At 42.8% G+C, this 20,559-nt stretch overlaps 1 pseudogene; it reads right to left on the bottom strand.

Moving 5' to 3' along the window:
• Positions 1 to 19,982: 19,982 nt before the first annotated feature.
• On the bottom strand, positions 19,983 to 20,100 carry LOC126196071 (5S ribosomal RNA; annotated as a pseudogene).
• Between the last annotated feature and the right edge of the window lie 459 nt (positions 20,101 to 20,559).

Genomic DNA, 20,559 nt, shown 5'->3' with positions numbered 1-20,559 from the left:
TGTAAACACACATGTATCAGTTAATCAATGTATCCTTTCGGAGCCGGCCGCTGTGCCAGACCGGTTCTATGCGCTTCAGTCCGGAACCGCGCAGCTGCTACGGTCACAGGTTCGAATCCTGCCTCGAGCATGGATGTGTGTGATGTTCTTAGGTTAGTTAGGTTTAAGTAGTTCTACGTCTTGGGGACTCTGGTGTTAGGGGACCGCAGATGTTAAGTCCCACAGCGCTTAGGGCCATTTGAACCAATATCCTTTCGGAAAGAGCATTTCCAAAACAGTAATAAAATGGAACACCTACAGCCGTCCTTACGATATGTTATTTAATATAGGGCTACCAGTTCGGTGATTCATTACAGCATCTTCAGGTCTTAACTGACCTGAGGAGATTAATAACAGTCTTACACACGATTCCAACAGTGGCCATCATCTACGAACTTGTTTCCTTAGATCTAACAACAACGTTGTGTATCCAACCATCAACTACCAATTGACTCAGCTGGCAGTTGATAGTTGATTGCAGGAGACACAAATCTTGAAGAAACGAATTTAATTGTAACTGAAATTAATAGCATAATTTCTTGCCAAACTTGGATAAACGATCTGAAATGGTAACTCTAAATGTATCTGAACAAATCACTTACGTCTGCAGACATAGTAATGTGATTGCTGTAGGTTAGTGTATTAAACTAAGCTAAACTCCGCCCGAACAGGCCATAAAAGCCCAACGGTACCGACCGGCCGCTGTGTCATACTCATCCCAAAGGTGTCACTGGATGTGGATATGGAGGGTCATTTGGTAAGCATACCCCTCTATCGGCTATATGTCAGTTTAAGAAACCGGAGCCGCTACTTTTCAATCAAGTAGCTCCTCAGTTTGCCTCACCCAAGGGCTGAGTCCACTACGCTTGCAACAGCGCTCGGCAGACCTGATGGTCACCCATCCGAGTGCTATCTCAGCCCGGCAACTCATAACTTCGGTGATTTGACGGGAACCAGTGTTATCTTAGTACATAGAAATCGAAAATACTAGTGAAGGATATGCATATGCATTTATTACTGGAGCTGAAAACATGTTGAACTTCTAACTGTAAATAAGCATGTCTTTGAAATGAAAATTCGATTTAGTTAACATCGTTATGTAAACTTTGACTTTCCCTACTGTTGACTTTGCTGTTGCAGTTGGGTCTCACTGCTTAGAATTTTCTAGTGGTATCATTAGCTTGGTAGCAACAATCTGTGTCTGCATACGTTAATAAGTATTAGCTTGGCACCAACAACCTATCTCTGCCTACGTCGATAAGCCATTGGTTTGGTACCAACAACGTGTCTCTGCCTATGTCTATTGTGAGTTCAACCTGAGACAAATGAGATCCTCTCTTTCCAAAAGTGAAGAAGTTTCAGAGGAACCTAGAGATGACGTCAGGAAGTGGAGGTCTGAAAGCGAAGGTTTTTACGTGAAGTTACTGTCTGCAGAGCACTTCTAATAAGGAAAACATTGAGCTCAGAGTTTCTCAGAACTGTGTAATTTTGATTGGCAGACTGCTGATTCTTGTGAGTGCTGGCCAGTAAGATGCTGTCTTGCAAGAACCTGGCCTCCGTTCCTTACTAAGATTTCAAACCAGTTAAAGAACTTATCTTATTTTTGGCCAGCCGATGTGGCCGAGAGGTTCTAGGCGCTTCAGTCTGGAACCGCGCGGCCGCTACGATCACAGGTTCGAATCCTGCCCCGGGCATGGATGTGTGTGATGTCGTTCGGTTAGTTAGGTTTAAGTAGTTCTAACTTCTAGGGGACTGATGACCTCAGAAGTTAAGTCCCATAGTGCCCAGAGCCATATGAACCATATTTTGAACTTATTTTACCTGTTTCGATGAGTACTACCACCTCGCAGACAATTCGACGCATTTTTTTTAACACCCTTTATATTTGAAGGATGAGTATTTCTTCCGGATAAAACAACATGGTTCTGCAAAGAGAGATATTATGAAGTTCATCTGGCTCTATTCGTCTATGATACGTGGAGCGCCGTAGACAATTCAGTTGATGCTATATTCGACATAGTTGAACACTGTTTAAGGATCAAAGTACGACCTTGGCTAGTATCGGACCAGATTTGTGACTAGATTCAGGACTTACATGCTGTAGTACTCAGCACGTCACTGTCATCGGAACAGAATCTATAGATATAAAGGTGATATCAGAACTCTGCAAGGAAGTGTGATAGCAGAGTTTGTCTTTACCTTACATATAAAAGATTTCTAAGATAAATTAAGCTGATTCTTGAGTTATTGTTAATTGCGTTTACTTAAACTTATGGGCTGACTATTTTCGGATTCAAAAAAAATTTATTTTTATCTGTTATTAGTTTTATGTTGTAATTTCATGTACTGACACGTTACATGACGCCACATTGCTCCACAATTTTGTCCTACGGAACTTGACGTGTAAATAAATAAATAAATAAATAAATAAAAGCAAAATGGAGTTATTCTCAGAGGACGCAGTTGTCCATGAGAAGACAGCGACAACAGCAGACTGTATCGAATTGCTGCAAGACTTTTAGAAGATCATGGGAGCAGGGACTGGCAGGTTTGAACGAAGCTAAGAAATTCACTACAACGCGATTACACTCATACTATTGGTGACAAGTTATTGGAAACAGTAATTAACATAAAATAATCATCCGGATTTATCTAAAGTGGAATGACCACGTCGAGAGAGTCCTAAGGAATTATACTTCATGCACAAAAGAAATGGCTTACAAATGGCTGCTCGACCGTTTCAAAAAATGGTTCAAATGGCTCTGAGCACTATGGGACTTAACATTTGAGGTGATCATTCCCCTAGAACTTAGAACTACTTAAACCTAACTAACCTAAGGACATCAAACACACCCATGCCCGAGGCAGGATTCGAACCTGCGACCGTAGCGGTCGTACGGTTCCAGACTGCAGCGCCTACAGCCGCTCGGCCACAAAGCCGGCCTCGGCCGTTTCCTCAATGGGTTTCGCTACTCTGGGACCGTTATCAGGTAGGATCAATAGAACAGATATACAAGCTCCAACAAAGAGCGCGCGTTTCTTCACCAGATCGTTTTATCGGACGGAAATGTTTCTCAAATGCTCTACAAATGCCAGTGGTAAGCACTGCGAGACAGCCATTGTGAATCACGGAGAGATTTTCTACTGAACTTTCGAGCGAGAATGTTCTGAGAAGAGTGGGCGGCATGTTCTTTCTTCTCAAATTCGTCTCACTATATGACGACGTTTATTTATTTGTTTCTTAAGTAAAGACATGCTACCTGTTGTTAAATAGTAGGTGGTACATTATGCGATTTTCCATGTTATGTTAGACAAATTCAGTTTTATTTTTGGCACTATTTTTTGAGAATTTTACAAATGAATAAAATAAAAATAAAAAATAGAAAAAATAAAAAAATTATGTGTATACACAGTTTTCTTTAAACTTCTTGCTAACTTACGTAATGGTGATAAACAACATACATAATGGGATGTGGAAAATTGCAGGTTTATTTAATTGAAGAAATAAGAGATGCCTATCTGACTTACTTATGATATGATACTTCTTCCCTTTATACCTTCTACGTGTATGATTACATCTGTTAAAAATGGTTCAAATGGCTCTGAGCCATATGGGAATCAACATATGAGATCATAAGTCCCCTAGAACTTAGAACTGCTTAAACCTAACTAACCTAAGGTCATCACATACATCCATGCCCGAGGCAGGATTCGAACCTGCGACCGCTGCGGTCACGTGGTTCCAAACTGAAGCGCCTAGAACTGCACGGCCACACCGGCCGGCTTATATCTGTTATATATGTTCTCTTGACTGTGATAATAATTAAAAGGCGCAATGTTCTTGTTGATCATCTTTTGATGTTTGTGTCCGCAGGAGGCAGAAACTTTATAAATTTAACAAATTTTTTGAAAATCGTAACGTGGCTTATAACCATATTTTTGGGAAAAATAAAACAGAAGGTAGGAAAGGTGACAGTGAAAGAATGACGACAAGTTAATCCGATAAATTAAGCTAATTTGGAGGCAAGATCTAACGAAGATGGGCACATTTCTTTACGAGATTATTTAATCCGCGTGAGAGCATTACGGAGATGCTCACAAACTCCACTGGCAGACACTACAAGAGAGGCGTTGTGTATCACGAAGAGGTTTACTATTAAACTTCCGAGGTAATATGTACCGGGAAGAGCGGGCAACAAACTACTTACTCCCATAGCCATCTCGATAAATGACGACAACAGGATAATCGGATAAATCAGAACTACTACGGAGGTTTGCAGGCAGTCTGCTGTATTGTCCGAACAAGAAACAGCACAGGCGCGAAGAGACGAGCTGGTGACAGTGCCATAGACACTCGCCATTTGGGCGAGTTCCATCGGCTCCACGGGTGGTGCTGAGAATGAAGATATCGACTACGCCTTGGCCAGTTGCCGGCCGAGTAAAATACGCTAATGAACTAACGACAACGGACAGAAGCCTAGCCGGGAGACAGAAGAGCAGCCCTCAACCAGCTCTCCAGGGCTGACTTATATAGGGAACGTCGTGTAATGAACTCTTAGAGGTGAACAGACTGTTGTTGTGAACTGCATTTGCTATGTCCTGTGAAGTATACCTGCAACTATTTGCACGTAGCAATTGAGGGAATTTTTTATCTTATATTACCATGCAGTGCTGCAGACTTGGTTATTCGACAAGTCACAAAGATAAGTAAACATTTTAACTCATTTGTGTGACTTTACAACTAATTGGTGGGAGTGTTGTAGAACCTTCGTTCACCTGTCCCTTATATGATAGTGGCAGGGAGAAATTGTCTTAGCGGTGTACTGCACCAGAAGCCGTTTGAAGTAGGCTGTTTAGGTTTATATATTGGTAACGCCACGTAGCGCTCTGTATGAAAATCAATGACTGTGCTCTGTGCAGTCTGTGGCTGGTTTGCATTGTTGGAATTTGCTATTGTAGTGTTGGGCAGTTGGCTGTTAACGGCGGGTAGCGTTGCGCAGTTGGAGGTGAGCCGCCAGCAGTGGTGGATGTGGGGAGAGAGATGGCGGAGTTTTGAGAGAGGATGATCTCGACGTGTGTCCATATATTATAGCTTTTGAACACTATTAAGGTAAATACATTGTTTGTTCTCTATCAAAATCTTTCATTTGCTTAGTACGCCTATCAGTAGTTCGTGCCTTCAGTAGTTAGAATCTGTTATTCAGCTGGCAGCATTGACGCATGCTGTATTGCAGTAGTTTGAGTAACGAATATTTTTGTGAGGTAAGTGATTCATGAAAGGTATAGGTTATTGTTAGTGAGGGCCATTCTTTTGTAGGGATTTTTGAAAGTCAGGTTGCGTCGCGCTAAAAGTATTGTGTGTCAGTTTAGGCACGGTCATTTATAATTTTTCTAAGGGGACGTTTCACGTTTTACGAACTCACAAACTCGGCCTACCGTAACAACTGTCGTAACTCGGCCTCTACAGCAGTAGCGACGAGGCCTGTACAAAACTGGCCACGAAGGTTCACAAAACTGGCGACGAGGGTTCAGAAAACTGGCAACAAGGTCTTACAAAACTAAAACAATCATTCTTTCTATGGGTCATTCGGAAATAGATCAGGGAACCCTTAGAAAGATGGTGGTCCGAGAAGGACCTTCCTTAACAAACCATCAGGTGGTTTAGGATATAAGTACGTCTACTCCCTATGCAGTATTCTGTCGACTTTTTCGCATTATGTTCCGTTTCCCACGTAACTCTCTTGCAATGTATCTCTTGATGTTACCCAAAGCTATGCTAAAAATGATATTTGATAGAAACTTGTTACTTATTTCAGATTACTTTTAACAGCAGCTTTTGATGTTAGATTAAGTAATTTCTAAGGGTTTCCTCCCACTTTGGGATTCCCAGTCGCTGACGTTGGGATTAGGAAGGATTAGGGAGAAAATGACAACACTTTTGTTTCTTCGTCAAGCATTCCATACTGGCGGATACGGTGCAGCCGTCGCCCCGGGCACAGCCTTACCACGACGGCATCTCCCCAGTAACAAAAGGACTTTCACGTAGCGCTGGGGAAGCAACCTGACCGAGATAACAGCGGCCGGAGTAGACGCGACCACAGCATGTTGTCGCAAAGCTCGAGAGGTCATGTGTACGAAGCGCAGCGCCCTGTGTGGAATTACGCGGAACTGCCCTTGTCGTGGGACGTGGTAGCAGGGCGGTCTGGCACGTTTCCCTAGGCAGGGCAGCCGCTCTTTGAAGTGGCCTTTCCCGGGTAACAAAGCGAAATCCTCAACGTGTAACCCTCAGCTCGAATAGAATATGGCTTACCGTCAGACGGGGTTTAATCTGCCCATTTACGGCAAGCTTCCATGTTGGCTTCTTCCAGCTTCAAATTAGCAAACTGTTCGACGCACAATAACAACATCCTCTACAAAGAAAAGTTGCCGAATACAGGATGAACGAGGAGTGGATCGAGGTAAGTTTCGAGGTTGTTTAGGGAGATTTTATACTTATTTTGAGCGTGCGCTATACAGCGACTCAGTATTAGAGTAAATGCGTTTCGTGTGATTTCTGACCTCCATATATCGCTGTATCTGTATTCGACTGAAAATACCAGCACAACATGGCAGACTGCGGAGTGTGTCTTGGATGGCAAGTGCTTCTTCCATATTAAAACTACTACTATGTCCACTGTAGGCTGTCAAAAATTCTTTCATGCAAATGAATATTTGTTGCATCCATAGTGCATTGCTGATCAGCCTGGACTTATCTTCAGATGCCTGCAATATCCAACATGAACGACATAATAGAAGCTAAAAAGCGAAGACTTCGCTACATTTTGCAAAATAAAGCTTCTGTTACATTACTTAAACTTATATCGTTGTACAAATGCATGTATGTATATATGTATGTATGTGAGTTCTACATCTCCTCCCAAAACAAATAACCAATTTCAACCAAACATGGTACACGTATCACCTACTGTCTGGACAAAACCGCAACGGGGGTAAGAGACTGCTACTTGTCAAATGGGTGGGGTAGGAAGTGAAAAAGAAGTGTAGTGCATGACGCGCCAGTACTTAACTGTTATTCACCCACTGTTTCAGAACGAGAGTAACTTTACCCATAATTTAAAATCGTTACGAACTTTTTTCGCTGTCAATCTGCACAAAATTATGAAAATAAGGATGTTTGTCGCTTACTACATTTTCTCTATTCGTACAGTAAAACTACCGCATCCAACGTGTCGTTTTAGTGTAATATTTCTTTACTACAAGCTATTTCCGCGACAAAAGTTGAAGACAGTATTCACATTTACCACTGGATGTGCCTGCAAAATTACATCATTGTCCAACACATAGTTCACGAGTTACAATGTCATGAACATTGTGCTGCGTGAAAACGAAACAGTAGGGCGAAATTCGGTAGAGATACAGGTGAGTACAAATATGCGTGAAATATGTTAGACACATGTGAAGTACGTGAAATGTGTGTATTCGGGCAAACCCACAGGTAAAAAACTCCTACTTAGCCCTGTATCGATTTCAACCAAAACTGATACACGCACTACTTACTACCTGGAAAGAAAAACTGAGGGGGTGGGAAACAGCAACCTAGTACCGGGATACGAGTGATAACATGGAAAAAGAAAGAGGTAGGAGGAGACGGATGCAGATTTAGGGGAGGTGTGGATGATAGACAGAAATTTGGGGAGGGGATAAGGGACAGGAAGACAAGAGAGGAAGATAAACACGGAGTGAGTAAAAGATGAATGAAGAAAGGAAAGAGAAGGAGATGGACTGAGAGAGTGGAAGAAGGAGATGGACAGGAAAACGAAGAACGGGGAGATAGTGTTAAAAGGGATGGGTAGGCTATAAAAGGGTGAGAAGGGCAAGGCCTTTGGGGTGGGGAGGGGGGAGGAAATGGACAGGGAAAGAAAAGAGTAGAATATGGACAGTGAAAGGAGGGGGGGGGGGGGGAAGAGATGGACAGACGTACATCAAAGACTAGATTTACTCTTCAAACAGGGAACGCGATTATTGAAACCGTTCACCAGTCACCTCTGCGAAGAGCCCATGATACTGAAAGACAGATCCAAGTATCTCAAAGACTAGTTGTTGAAATGTTGTACGATGAAATACTACATCCACACCATATTCGACGAGTATGGTTCTGAGAACTGCTTTTGCACCAAGTGGCTTTTTTACAAATAACGTGATACAGACTGACGAATCAAGCTTTACTCTCGAAAGTATTTTCAACCTCAATAACAGCCATTGTTGTTCGGAACACAGCCCACATGTCACCCTTGAACGTGGCTTCGAGGCCTTTTTTTCGTAAATGATTTTGAAAGACTTTCAGCAATCAGCTTGCACATAGGATTAAGACATACATCTGAATATTGAAGGTCATACCATGGACCTAACAAGTTAAAAAACATCTCGAGAAAACTCAGATAGAAGTCGTGGAAATATTAGACAGCAAAGCGTTCCGACAAAAGATAAACTGTTGGGTAATACAGCCAGACAATGAGGTTCCTAAAAACAGAATCAGGACGAACAATGAAATAAAAACGGAGAGAGAAGATAGGCGGCGTATTTAAGATCAGAAAAACTAGTGCAAACGCGCTGGATGATCCAACAGGCCCATACGCAAATAATAATAATAATAATAATAATAATAATAATAATAAGGAAAAGAAGGTCAATGTCAACTAATCCGAAGGAACTCTTAAACTTTCGGAGATGAGAATCACTGATTAAACGTTAGAATAACATGTAGCTTTTGGAATCCTAGCATCGAAGCCTGGATTTACTGACGAATATATAATGCGTAGAGAAAAACCAGAACACCTTCAGCGACTAGAGATAGGACGTTCATTTTCACAGGGCCTGTACATTACTATGTTCTGCAGAAATGATTAGCATTTCAACTATGTCAGCCCTCGGTTTCAAGGTCATCATCGACAACGATGCGCCTACTGGTAAAATGTGCCTGTGGCTCTGGTTGTCACTATAAACCGAAACTAATGGATCAATATGACTAGAGCAGACGTGCAGGATGCCTCGCAGACGTAGGCACGAACCGTACCGTCAGATCAGTGAGTCTGAAAGAGGGCCCATTGTTGGAATGACAGAATGTGATATATGAATCTGAGACTCTGCTGCTCGTGTAGGACGAAGTGTTTCGGCAGTACAACAGGTATGCGCCGAATCGTTTACGGAAGGCCGTAGAACACGACGAGATGGATCCGACTACACCACCCAGACCCCCCCCCCCCCCCCCCCCCCCCGAGAACATCGACACCTCACCCGAATGGCGCTGCAGGACAGTTCTCCTTCCTCCTCGGCTCTGTCGCAACAATAGAACAGTGTAACACATCGTACACCATCAAGTGTGACAGTCCGTCGTTGTTTAGCATGACATGTGGTACGTACGCGGCGTCCACTTCTCCACATTTTTTTTTTTTTTTTTGTCATCAGTCTACTGACTGGTTTGACGCGGCCCGCCACGAATTCCTTTCCTGTGCTAACCTCTTCATCTCAGAGTAGCACTTGCAACCTACGTCCTCAATTATTTGCTTGACGTATTCCAATCTCTGTCTTCCTCTACTGTTTTTGCCCTCTACAGCTCCTTCTGGTACCATGGAAGTCATTCCCTCATGTCTTAGCAGATGTCCTATCATCCTGTCCCTTCTCCTTATCAGTGTTTTCCACATATTCCTTTCCTCTCCGATTCTGCGTAGAACCTCCTCATTCCTAACCTTATCAGTCCACCTAATTTTCAACATTCGTCTGTAGCACCACATCTCAAATGCTTCGATTCCCTTCTGTTCCGGTTTTCCCACAGTCCATGTTTCACTACCATACAATACTGTACTCCAGACGTACATCCTCAGAAATTTCTTCCTCAAATTAAGCCCGGTATTTGACATTAGCAGACTTCTCTTGTCCAGAAATGCCTTTTTTGCCATAGCGAGTCTGCTTTTGATGTCCTTGCTCCGTCCGTCATTGGTTATTTTACTGCCTAGGTAGAAGAATTCCTTAACTTCATTGACTTCGTGACCATCAATCCTGATGTTAAGTTTCTCGCTGTTCTCATTTCTACTATTTCTCATTACCTTCGTCTTTCTCCGATTTACTCTCAAACCATACTGTGTACTCATTAGACTGTTCATTCCGTTCAGCAGATCATTTAATTCTTCTTCACTTTCACTCAGGATAGCAATGTCATCAGCGAATCGTATCATTGATATCCTTTCACCTTGTATTTTAATTCCACTCCTGAACCATTCTTTTATTTCCATAATTGCTTCCTCGATGTACAGATTGAAGAGTAGGGGCGAAAGGCTACAACCTTGTCTTACACCCATCTTAATACGAGGATTTCGTTCTCGATCGTCCACTGTTATTATTCCCTCTTGGTTGTTGTACATAATGTACATGACCCGTCTCTCCCTATAGCTCACCCCTACTTTTTTCAGAATCTCGAACAGCTTGCACCATTTTATATTGTCGAACGCTTTTTCCAGGTCGACAAATCCTATGAAAGTGTCTTGATTTTTCTTTAGCCTTGCTTCCATTATTAGCCGTAACGTCAGAATTGCCTCTCTCGTCCCTTTACTTTTCCTAAAGCCAAACTGATCGTCACCTAGCGCATTCTCAATTTTCTTTTCCATTCTTCTGTATATTATTCTTGTAAGCAGCTTCTATGCATGAGCTGTTAAGCTGATTGTGCGATAATTCTCGCACTTGTCAGCTCTTGCCGTCTTCGGAATTGTGTGGATGATGCTTTTCCGAAAGTCAGATGGTATATCGCCAGACTCATATATTCTACACACCAACGTGAATAGTCGTTTTGTTGCCGCTTCCCCCAATGATTTTAGAAATTCTGATGGAATGTTATCTATCCCTTCTGCCTTATTTGACCGTAAGTCCTCCAAAGCTCTTTTAAATTCCGATTCTAATACTGGATCCGCTATCTCTTCTAAATCGACTCCTGTTTCTTCTTCTATCACACCAGACAAATCTTCCCCCTCATAGAGGCTTTCAAAGTATTCTTTCCACCTATCTGCTCTCTCCTCTGCATTAACAGTGGAATTCCCGTTGCACTCTTAATGTTACCACCGTTGCTTTTAATGTCACCAAAGCTTGTTTTGACTTTCCTGTATGCTGAGTCTGTCCTTCCGACAATCATATCTTTTTCGTTGTCTTCACATTTTTCCTGCAGCCATTTCGTCTTAGCTTCCCTGCACTTCCTATTTATTTCATTCCTCAGCGACGGTATTTATGTATTCCTGATTTTCCCGGAACATGTTTGTACTTCCTTCTTTCATCAATCAACTGAAGTATTTCTTCTGTTACCCATGGTTTCTTCGCAGCTACCTTCTTTGTAAATATGTTTTCCTTCCCAACCTCTGTGATGGCCCTTTTTAGAGATGTCCATTCCTCTTCAACTGTACTGCCTACTGCGCTATTCCTTATTGCTGTATCTATAGCGTTATAGAACTTCAAACGTATCTCGTCATTCCTTAGTACTCCACATACCTCCGACGATTGTGAGGAAACATGCTAGACAGCAATGGTGTATTGAACGACTTCACTGGGAACAGGAATGGATCAGATGTTTCCAGACGAATCAAGGTTCTCTTTGTTTGAGAATGATGGGCGCGTTTTGGTTCATCGCAGACAGGGGGAGCGGCATCACAGTGACTGCATTCGCCCAAGACATACAGAGCCAATTCAAAGCCTTATGTTTCTGGGTGCTATTGGGTACAACCAAAAATCACAGTTGGTGCATATCCAGGGCACGGTGCCCAGTGTAACCTACGAGAATGACACCTTGCGACCTGAGGCCGTACCCTTTCTGCACATCATATCATACGCCATTTTTCATCAAGACAATGCCGCAGCACATGTTCCTGCACGAACACGTTCCTTCTTGGTGTGACAGGATGCCAGCCGTTTGTCCTGGCTCGCCAGATCACCAGGCTTGTAGCCATGTGGAGATGGGTGGAATGTGGTGGAACGATGGGTGTAACGCTGTGACCCAATGCCAACCACCACAGATGAACGTTGGGACCTTGTGAACCTGCATGGACTGCTGTACCACAGGACGTCATTCGCACCATATAAGCGCCCATGCCATCATGCTTGGAACAAGTTATCAGGGACCACGGCGGTCCGTGTGCCTACTAGGCAACAGCACACATGATGAACCGAGGTGACTGAAATGCTAATCTCTTCTGCAGAACATACTAAAGCACATGCCCTGTAAATGCGAACGTCCTACCTCTTGTCGTTCAAGGTGTTCTGTTTCTTATGAAAATGTGTGTAATTACAGGAAGATAGAGAAATAACGAATTGAATTGCTGCATATCTCACTTACAAATATAAACAAATTATTAAAAGGAATATCGGTTGTTAGGACATGTTCTGAGGCATAAAGGGATCACTAATTTAGTATTGGAGGGCAGTGTGGAGGGTAAAAATCGTAGAGTGAGACCAAGAGGTGAATACACTAAGCAGATTCAGAAACATGTAGGTTGCAGTAGGTACTGGGAGATGTAGAAGCTTACACAGGATAGAGTAGCATGGAGAGCTGCATCAAACCAGGACTGAAGACGACTACGACAGCATTAAAAGGAATAACTGGACTAAAGGAAAAGCAAAAATTAAATTTTGCACCACCAGGTGCATAGAGCTGTACTACACCGAATGTCCTCTGTGCCACCGAGCTTCGTCGTTTCTGCACTGAAATATTAGTAGGAACATGTGCCCGGCACAGTATTCTTACAACACCTACTAGCGGCTTTTCAAACTGGAATCGTTATTTCTCTTCCAGTTACACATCAGTTTGTCTTTATCGGGCTTAATGGACAAAGTGTTTCTCTCCCCACAAAGGGAAAAGCCTGTCGTAGCTACGGAGTTAGAACCGTGACTTTCACAACGTATTTACTTTCGCTAAGTGCAACGGACTGTAGACATAAAATCTCTGTCGAAGAAGTACAGAAATCACACAGATGTAACTGATGTAGTGGTAACCGCTGTGGCCGGAGATTATAAGGACACCAACGACGAAATATCATGCGCCTCGTGTCTATTTCCATCGTGACATTCTCCTGTCTTTAGTGTCCCCTTTGGAGCACCGTTCATCGCTAGTCCCGTAGACATATAGTAGTCTTTATTTATACAGTCTGCTTATTCAGTCTAAATAGCTTTATGTATTGTCAAAGAGTCTGATCGAACTGGATATTACGCTTTATTTGTGAGGCTGTTTCCAACAAGAGCATACTTTTTATAGATTTTCGTACCAGGCGTGCCGGTAATGTTCCCTACAGTTCCGGCAAGCTACCCTAACAAGACTTTCCCACGTAGCTATTGCCACATTCTCATAAAATATTATAACCGCCTTGGACCATGAGGCAAATAATATTTTAATCTTTCACTGGGACAAAATCTTTTTGAGTTTCTTAGGTAGCATTTTCTTATGTAGCCGCAAAACATTTTCATTCCAATGTCTCTTTAGGATTCATCCAATTTTACGCCATGTTGCTGCATGTAATATGGATCGTCATATGATAATGGTATGTTGTTCAGCCAGATTTGGATTTGCGTTTCCAGAGTGAGCTGGCTTTATTTCATGCACTCGGTAGCAATTTTGTCTGAACACGTAAGTTACACGGTACATTTCTTTTTCGATATGCGAATAGCTCTGTGTTTCATGGTGTTCGATCAGCTCTCCTTGGCACGATAACTGAATGTGTCCCAGTTGAGATAACGGTCTGTGTGGGGTCAATTTACGATACGCCAAGTGTCCTAGTCGACCATCTGACCACTGTTTAACTGAAACGTGTGCGTGTGTACTTCCGTTCAAATGTTGTGATGTATACTTTTCATATAATAAATGAACTTCTGCACAGTACCCTTTCAAGATATCGCAGCAAGAAGATATCATCGACAAAAAAATAGGATGGGCAAAGAGAAGCACAGTTTATGGCACCTCTCAGAAAATTCGCCAATGAAAATTTGGGTGATTCCTTTATTGGTTCGACATTCAACTGCTTTCCTTAGGAAGACAATGATGGTTATAATCGAATGCTAGGACGTTCATGACAATTTACAACACTAGAATCCCTTTTAAAATTTTAAAATAAATTGACTGTATGCAAGTATGACTTCAGTATATGACAGTGAAACTGATAGGTCCGTAAATACAGATTACTTTTTTTAAGTACGAGGTATGTTACGTTACACAACTTTCGTATTGTAACTAGACACTATTTCTTTGACCTATCTGGCGTAATAACCACATAATTAGAAGGCGATTGTAACTCATTTTTATTTTTTTATCAGATTTGGAGGTGAGCGACCTAGCCAAAAATCGGTCATTTTGAAATAAAGAAACAGCAGCCGACAGCAGAAAATAGCTCTTGTAAAAAGCAATACCTTGCTCAACTGAATCTCTTTTATTCTTGGTGCATTAATAGTTGGGTATGAAGAGAAAAATTTTAAATGGTGTGTTTCCTTTTTAAAGGCCCGTGTGTGAAAACTGTAATGCGAAAGTAATATTTTGTATTGTTTGTTTCATTTTGAACTGTCATATGTTAAATGCAGAATAAGCATTTTTTGTAATTCGAAAATTACTGATCTGAAGTCTATAGACTGATACTGTTCACGGTTAAGTCATGAAAGAGTTTTATGGGATCTTTCAGCATGCGATCTAAAATTCAGTTCTGTTAATGTCACCTTGTGGCTAGGTGGTTTTAACATTTACCCTGTATCTGTTTTAGCGTATCTAATTTGACCCGAATGCAGGGACGAGTGATGTCTGGGCTGTGCTCAACTTGTTCAACTTTTGTGAATGCCTGAGTATTAACCACATGTATTTGTTCTCAGCTCTTTGAACTGTAATTTAATACTGTAAACGCTACCATTACTTACATATGAATTATGCATTTCATGAATCACCTACTGAATAACGGAACTTGTAGTGAGACTTGTAATTTCTGTACATATTGATACTCTCAATGTTTGTGGGAGTTATAACTCATGTGTGTAATATTTTAAAATTTTCTTTAAATGTCTGCGAGAATAACTTGAAGTGTCATTCTAATTGTGTAATTCATCAACAAGTTTAGGGTGGCTCTTATAACGCCTATTTTGGAAGAAGTCAAAATAATTCTGTGTTTTCAGCCGGCCGCTGTGGCCGAGAGTTTCTAGGCACTTCAGTCCGGAACCGCGCTGCTCCTACGGTCGCAGCTTCGAATCCTGCCTCGGGCATGGATGTGTGTGATGTCCTTAGGTTAGTAAGGTTTAAGTAGTTCTAAGTCTAGGGGACTGATGACCTCAGATGTTCAGTCCCATAGTGCTTAGAGCCATTTGACCCATTTGAAATATTATCTTCCTGAGGAATTGGATAGTTCTTTATTGTCAGTATTGTTCGAATGCCTCAGAGGTGAATAAAGATTGTAAAAAATCTTCTGCTTTTTTGGTGTGTTGAGTTCCGTTCCTTAACACTCCCAGCTCCATTCTATCTTCCAACTCAAAGGTTTTTGGTGAAAGACCATAAAAAATCGGAAGACGTACATTGATGCGTCTCGGAGACGGTACTGAGGTGACAGATGTCATGGGATATCGCCTAATATCGTGTCGAATTTCCTTTCTCCCGGCCCCGAGCAGAAATTCGACATGGCTTGGACTCAACAACTCGTTGGAAGTCCCCTACAGAAATAATGAGCCACGCTGCCACTGTAGCCGACGATAATTGCGAAAGTGTTATCGGAGCAGGCTATTGTGCACGATCTGACTTCTATACCGCGTCCCACAAATGTTCGACGGGTAACCAAATCGTTCACTCGAGTTGTCCTGAATGTTCTTCAAACCAGTCGCGAACTACTGTAGCGTGGTGACACGGCATGTTGTCAACTACTAGAATTCCACCGTTACTTGGCAACATGATGTCTATGAATGGTTGAAAATAGTCTCCAAGTAGCCGAACATAACCATGACGTTGATCGGATCAGTTGGACCCCGCCGGCCTATGTGGCCGAGCAGTTCTAGGCGCTTCAGTTTGGAACCACGCGACCGCTACGGTTGCACGTTCAAATCCTGCCTCGGGCATGGATGTGTGTGATGTCCTTAGGTTAGTTAGGTTTAAGTAGTTCTAAGTCTAGGGTACTGATGACCTCAGATGTTAAGTCCCATAGTGCTCAGAGCCAAATGAACCATTTTCAGTTGGACCAGAGCATCCAGTCCATTCCACGTAAACACAGCCCTCACCCTTTGGACCAACCACCAGCTTGCACAGAGCCTTGCTGACGACCTGGCTTCGTGGGGTCTGCGCTATACTCGAACCCCACCATCAGCTCTTAAGAACTGAAATCGGAACTCGTCTGAGCAGACCACCCTCTTCCAATCGTCTAGTGGCCAGTCGATGTGGCCACGAGCCCAGGAGAGGTGCTGCAGGAGATTTATTGCTGTTAGCAAAGGCACGAAGACTGAAGAGAATTATCGCACGATCAGTACCGAACGCTTCATGCATCCAAGTTGCTCACAAGAACAATACACAGAAGAATTGAAAAGAAAATTTGTGGTACACGTCGATCAGTTTGGCTTTAGGAAAGTCAAAGGCGCCAGAGAGGCAGTTGTGACATTGTGGCCGATAATGGAGGACAGATTAAAGGAAAATCAAGGCACTTTCGTAGGATTGGAAAAACCATTCGACAATGTAAAATAGTGCAAGGTGTTCGAAATTCTGAGGAAAACAGCGGTAAGCTGTAAGGACAGCCGGGTAGTACACAATATGTATAATAGCCAAGAGGTAATAAGAGGACTGGACGACAAAGAGCGATATGCTCGGACCGAAAAGGTGTAAGACAGGGATGCAGTCTTTCGCCCCTAATGTTCAGCCTGTAAATCAAAGAAGCAATGATGGAAGTAAAACAAAGGTTCAGGAGTGGGATCAAAATTCAAGGTGAAAGGATATCAATAATACGATTCGCTGATGAGTGCTATCACGAATTAAAGTAAAGAAGAGTTATATGATGAATGGAATGAATAGCCTAACGAGTACAGAATATGGAGTGAAAGTAAATCGAAGAAAGACGAAAGTAATGAGAAGTAACGAAAATGAGAACAGTGAGAAGCCGGCCGAAGTGGCCGTGCGGTTAAAGGCGCTGCAGTCTGGAACCGCAATACCGCTACGGTCGCAGGTTCGAATCCTGCCTCGGGCATGGATGTTTGTGATGTCCTTAGGTTTAACTAGTTCTAAGTTGTAGGGGACTAATGACCTCAGACGTTGAGTCCCATAGTGCTCAGAGCCAGCCAGAACAGTGAGAAACTTTGAAACAGCACGTCCCATTAGAAAATTTTATGAACGACTGTGTTGATAAACCTCTTACATTATTTGATTTTCAAACAGCTGAGCAGAACTGAACGTACTCAGACATTTCGCTCTTTACCTATTCTGATCAACATTAAACTGACACACAATATTTTTAGTGCAACGCAATCTGAATTTCAATAATCCCTACAAAAGAATGGCCCTGGCTAACAATAACCTATACCTTTCATGAATCACTTACCTCACAAAAATCTTCGTTACTCGAACTACTGCAATACAGATAGCGTCTCTACTGCCTGCTAAATAAAAGATTCAAACTACTGAATGCACTAACAACTGATAGGCATAGTCAGAAAATGAAAGATTTTGATAGAGAACAAACAATGTATTTACCTTAATAGTGTTCAAAAGTCATAATATATATATATATATATATATATATATATATATATATATATATATATATATATATATATATATATCAGTTCACGACATCCAGTCTTAAAAATTTACTCTCTCTGATGGACACACGTCCAGATCATCCAGCTCTCAAAACTTCGCCATCTCACTCCCCACATCCACCACTGCTGACGGCTCACCTCCGACTGCGCAACGCTAGGCGCTGTTCGCATCCAACTGCCCAACACTACAATAGCGAATATTCCAACAATGCCAACCAGCCACTGACTGCACACACCACAGCCAGTGATTTTCATACAGAGCGCTAGGTGACGTTACCAACATAAAAACCTAAACAGCCTACTTACAACTTAACATCAGGGTTGTGGTCACGAAGTAGATGAAGCACCTAAACAGCCTACTTACAACTTAACATCAGGGTTGTGGTCACGAAGTAGATGAAGCTAAGAAATTGTATTGCCTAGGCAGCAAAATAACCGCTGCTACAGTGTGGAACCGTGCGACCGCTACGGTCGCAGGTTCGAATCCTGCCTCGGGCATGGCTGTGTGTGATCTCCTTAGGTTAGTTAGGTTTAAGTAGTTCTAAGTTCTAGGGGACATGACCTAAGAAGTTAAGTCCCATAGTGCTCAGAGCCATTTGAGGCAGCAAAATAACCAATGACAATGACGGACGGAGCAAGAAGGAGATCAAAAGCCGACTAACACTGGCATAAACAGCATTCCTGGCCAAGAGAAGTCTACTAGTATGAAACATAGGCCTTAACTTGAGGAAGAAATTTTTGAGAATGTACGTTTGGTGCACGGCATTGTATGGTAGTGAAAGACGGACTCTGGGGAAGCCGAAACCGAAGACAATCGAAGAATTTGAGATGTGGTGCTGCGGAAGAATGCTGAAAATTAGATGGACTGATAACGTATGGAATGAGGAGGTGCTGCGCAGAATCGGAGAGGAAAGGTATATGTGGAAAACACTGACAAGGCGAAAGGATACGGTGATAGGACGTCTGTTAAGACCTCACGGAATGAATTCCATGTTAATAGAGGGAGCAGTAGAGGGAAAAACTGTACGGGAAGACAGAGACTGGAAGACATCCAGCAAATAATTGAGGAAGTAGATTGCAAGAGCTACTCAGATCAAGAGGTTGACACAGGAGAGGAATTCGTGACGAGTCGCATCAAATCAGTCGGAACAATGAGGATTAAAAAAAAAAAAAAATATCAAGAGCACTCGGTCGGTCACCTGCGTCATAGTTCATTAAGGCCAAATTTCTCCGCACTGCGTAACGGTTACGTTCGCACTTCCCACTGATTTCTGCGGTTGTTTTATGCCTATAAATAGTGACAATTCTACGCAAACGCCGCTGCTCTCGTTCGGTAAGTGAAGGCCGTCGGCCACTCCGGTGTCCTTAGTGAGGGGTAATACCTGAAATTTAGTGTTCTGGTCACATTCTTAACACAATGGATCTGGGAATATCGAATTCAGTAACGATTTCAGAAATGGAATATCCCATATGTCTAATTCCAACTAGCGTTCCTGGTTCAGAGTCTATTAATTCCCGTCGTGTGCCCACAACCACGTTGCAAATCTTTTCATGTGAGTTTCCTGAGTACAAATGACAGCTCCGTCACTTCACTGCCCTTTTACACTTTGTGTTCGTGACACTGCCGCCATACGTATACGTGCATACAGCCATCCCATGACTTCTGGCACCTCAGTGTCCTTCTGGTCTAATCGGTTGCTATAATATCTGTACTAGAAGGTTGGCGCTTTCGTATGATATTCCACTCGCTCGGAAACCACGTTACCCGCTTTTTCTCGACAAATCTAGAAAAGCATATCGTACTGGAGCTGGAATTGTTACGTTGAAGAATGTACTATGGCCGTAAGAGAGATGACAAAAATTAATACCCCATTGATTTAATGCTACTATTGTGATATCAACCGTAGATTCCTGGCGCACCTAGAGAGTGGCTGCAGTACTACGAGGTGTAAAAACCATTCCGTCTACAGGCCACAAGTGGCCCATCGGTACCATCCGACCGCCGTGTCATCCTCCGAGTAGGCTGTGGATAGGAGGGGCATGGGGTCAACGCACCACTCTCCCGGTCGTAATGATGGTATTCTTGACTGAAGCCGCTACTATTCGATCGAGTAGCTCCTCAATTGGCATCACGAGGCTGAGTGCACCACGAAAAACGGCAACAGCGCATGGCGGCCTAGGTGGTCACCCATCCAAGTGCCGACCACGCCCGACAGCGCTTAACTTTGGTGATCTCATGGGAACCGGTGTATCCTCTGCGGCAAGGCCGTTGCTTACGAAGCATAAGAAGGTCGAAATATCTTTTCTCGTTATGTCTAAACACAGAAATCTGCACAGCGCCGCTTGAGACAGGAAAATATTAGAAAAAGCTGGCGCGTATTTTCGCAACAGCAGTTTGAATGTGTAACAAGAAACTAAGCTAGGAACGAAACTTCCGCGTTGACAATATACCGAGTCAAATTAAATTTGAGGGAGCTGCATGCGGCATTCGCTGCTACAGCCGTAAACAAAATAACTCTTCGTTCGCCACCTGCATCCGCCTGTTAATATCGCAGGACGTCCCTCGTCGTTAATGGAGCCCTGGGCCGCATTCCTTCCAGCAGGCCGGATACAAGTTTCGCACTTAACTGGGAACACGCGTGCACCAGATTTGCCTGTCTGCTTCATATCGCGGCCATTTCTTTCCACGTTCCCCAACTTGCAGCCCTAAAGCGGCCCGGTCCACCGGAATAC

The sequence above is a fragment of the Schistocerca nitens genome, chromosome 7 (genome assembly GCF_023898315.1).
Source record: "Schistocerca nitens isolate TAMUIC-IGC-003100 chromosome 7, iqSchNite1.1, whole genome shotgun sequence".
In the NCBI taxonomy this organism is placed as follows: Eukaryota; Metazoa; Arthropoda; class Insecta; order Orthoptera; family Acrididae; genus Schistocerca; species Schistocerca nitens.
Note: the sequence above shows the minus strand (reverse complement) of the source record. Positions and strands in the feature narration are given on the sequence as shown.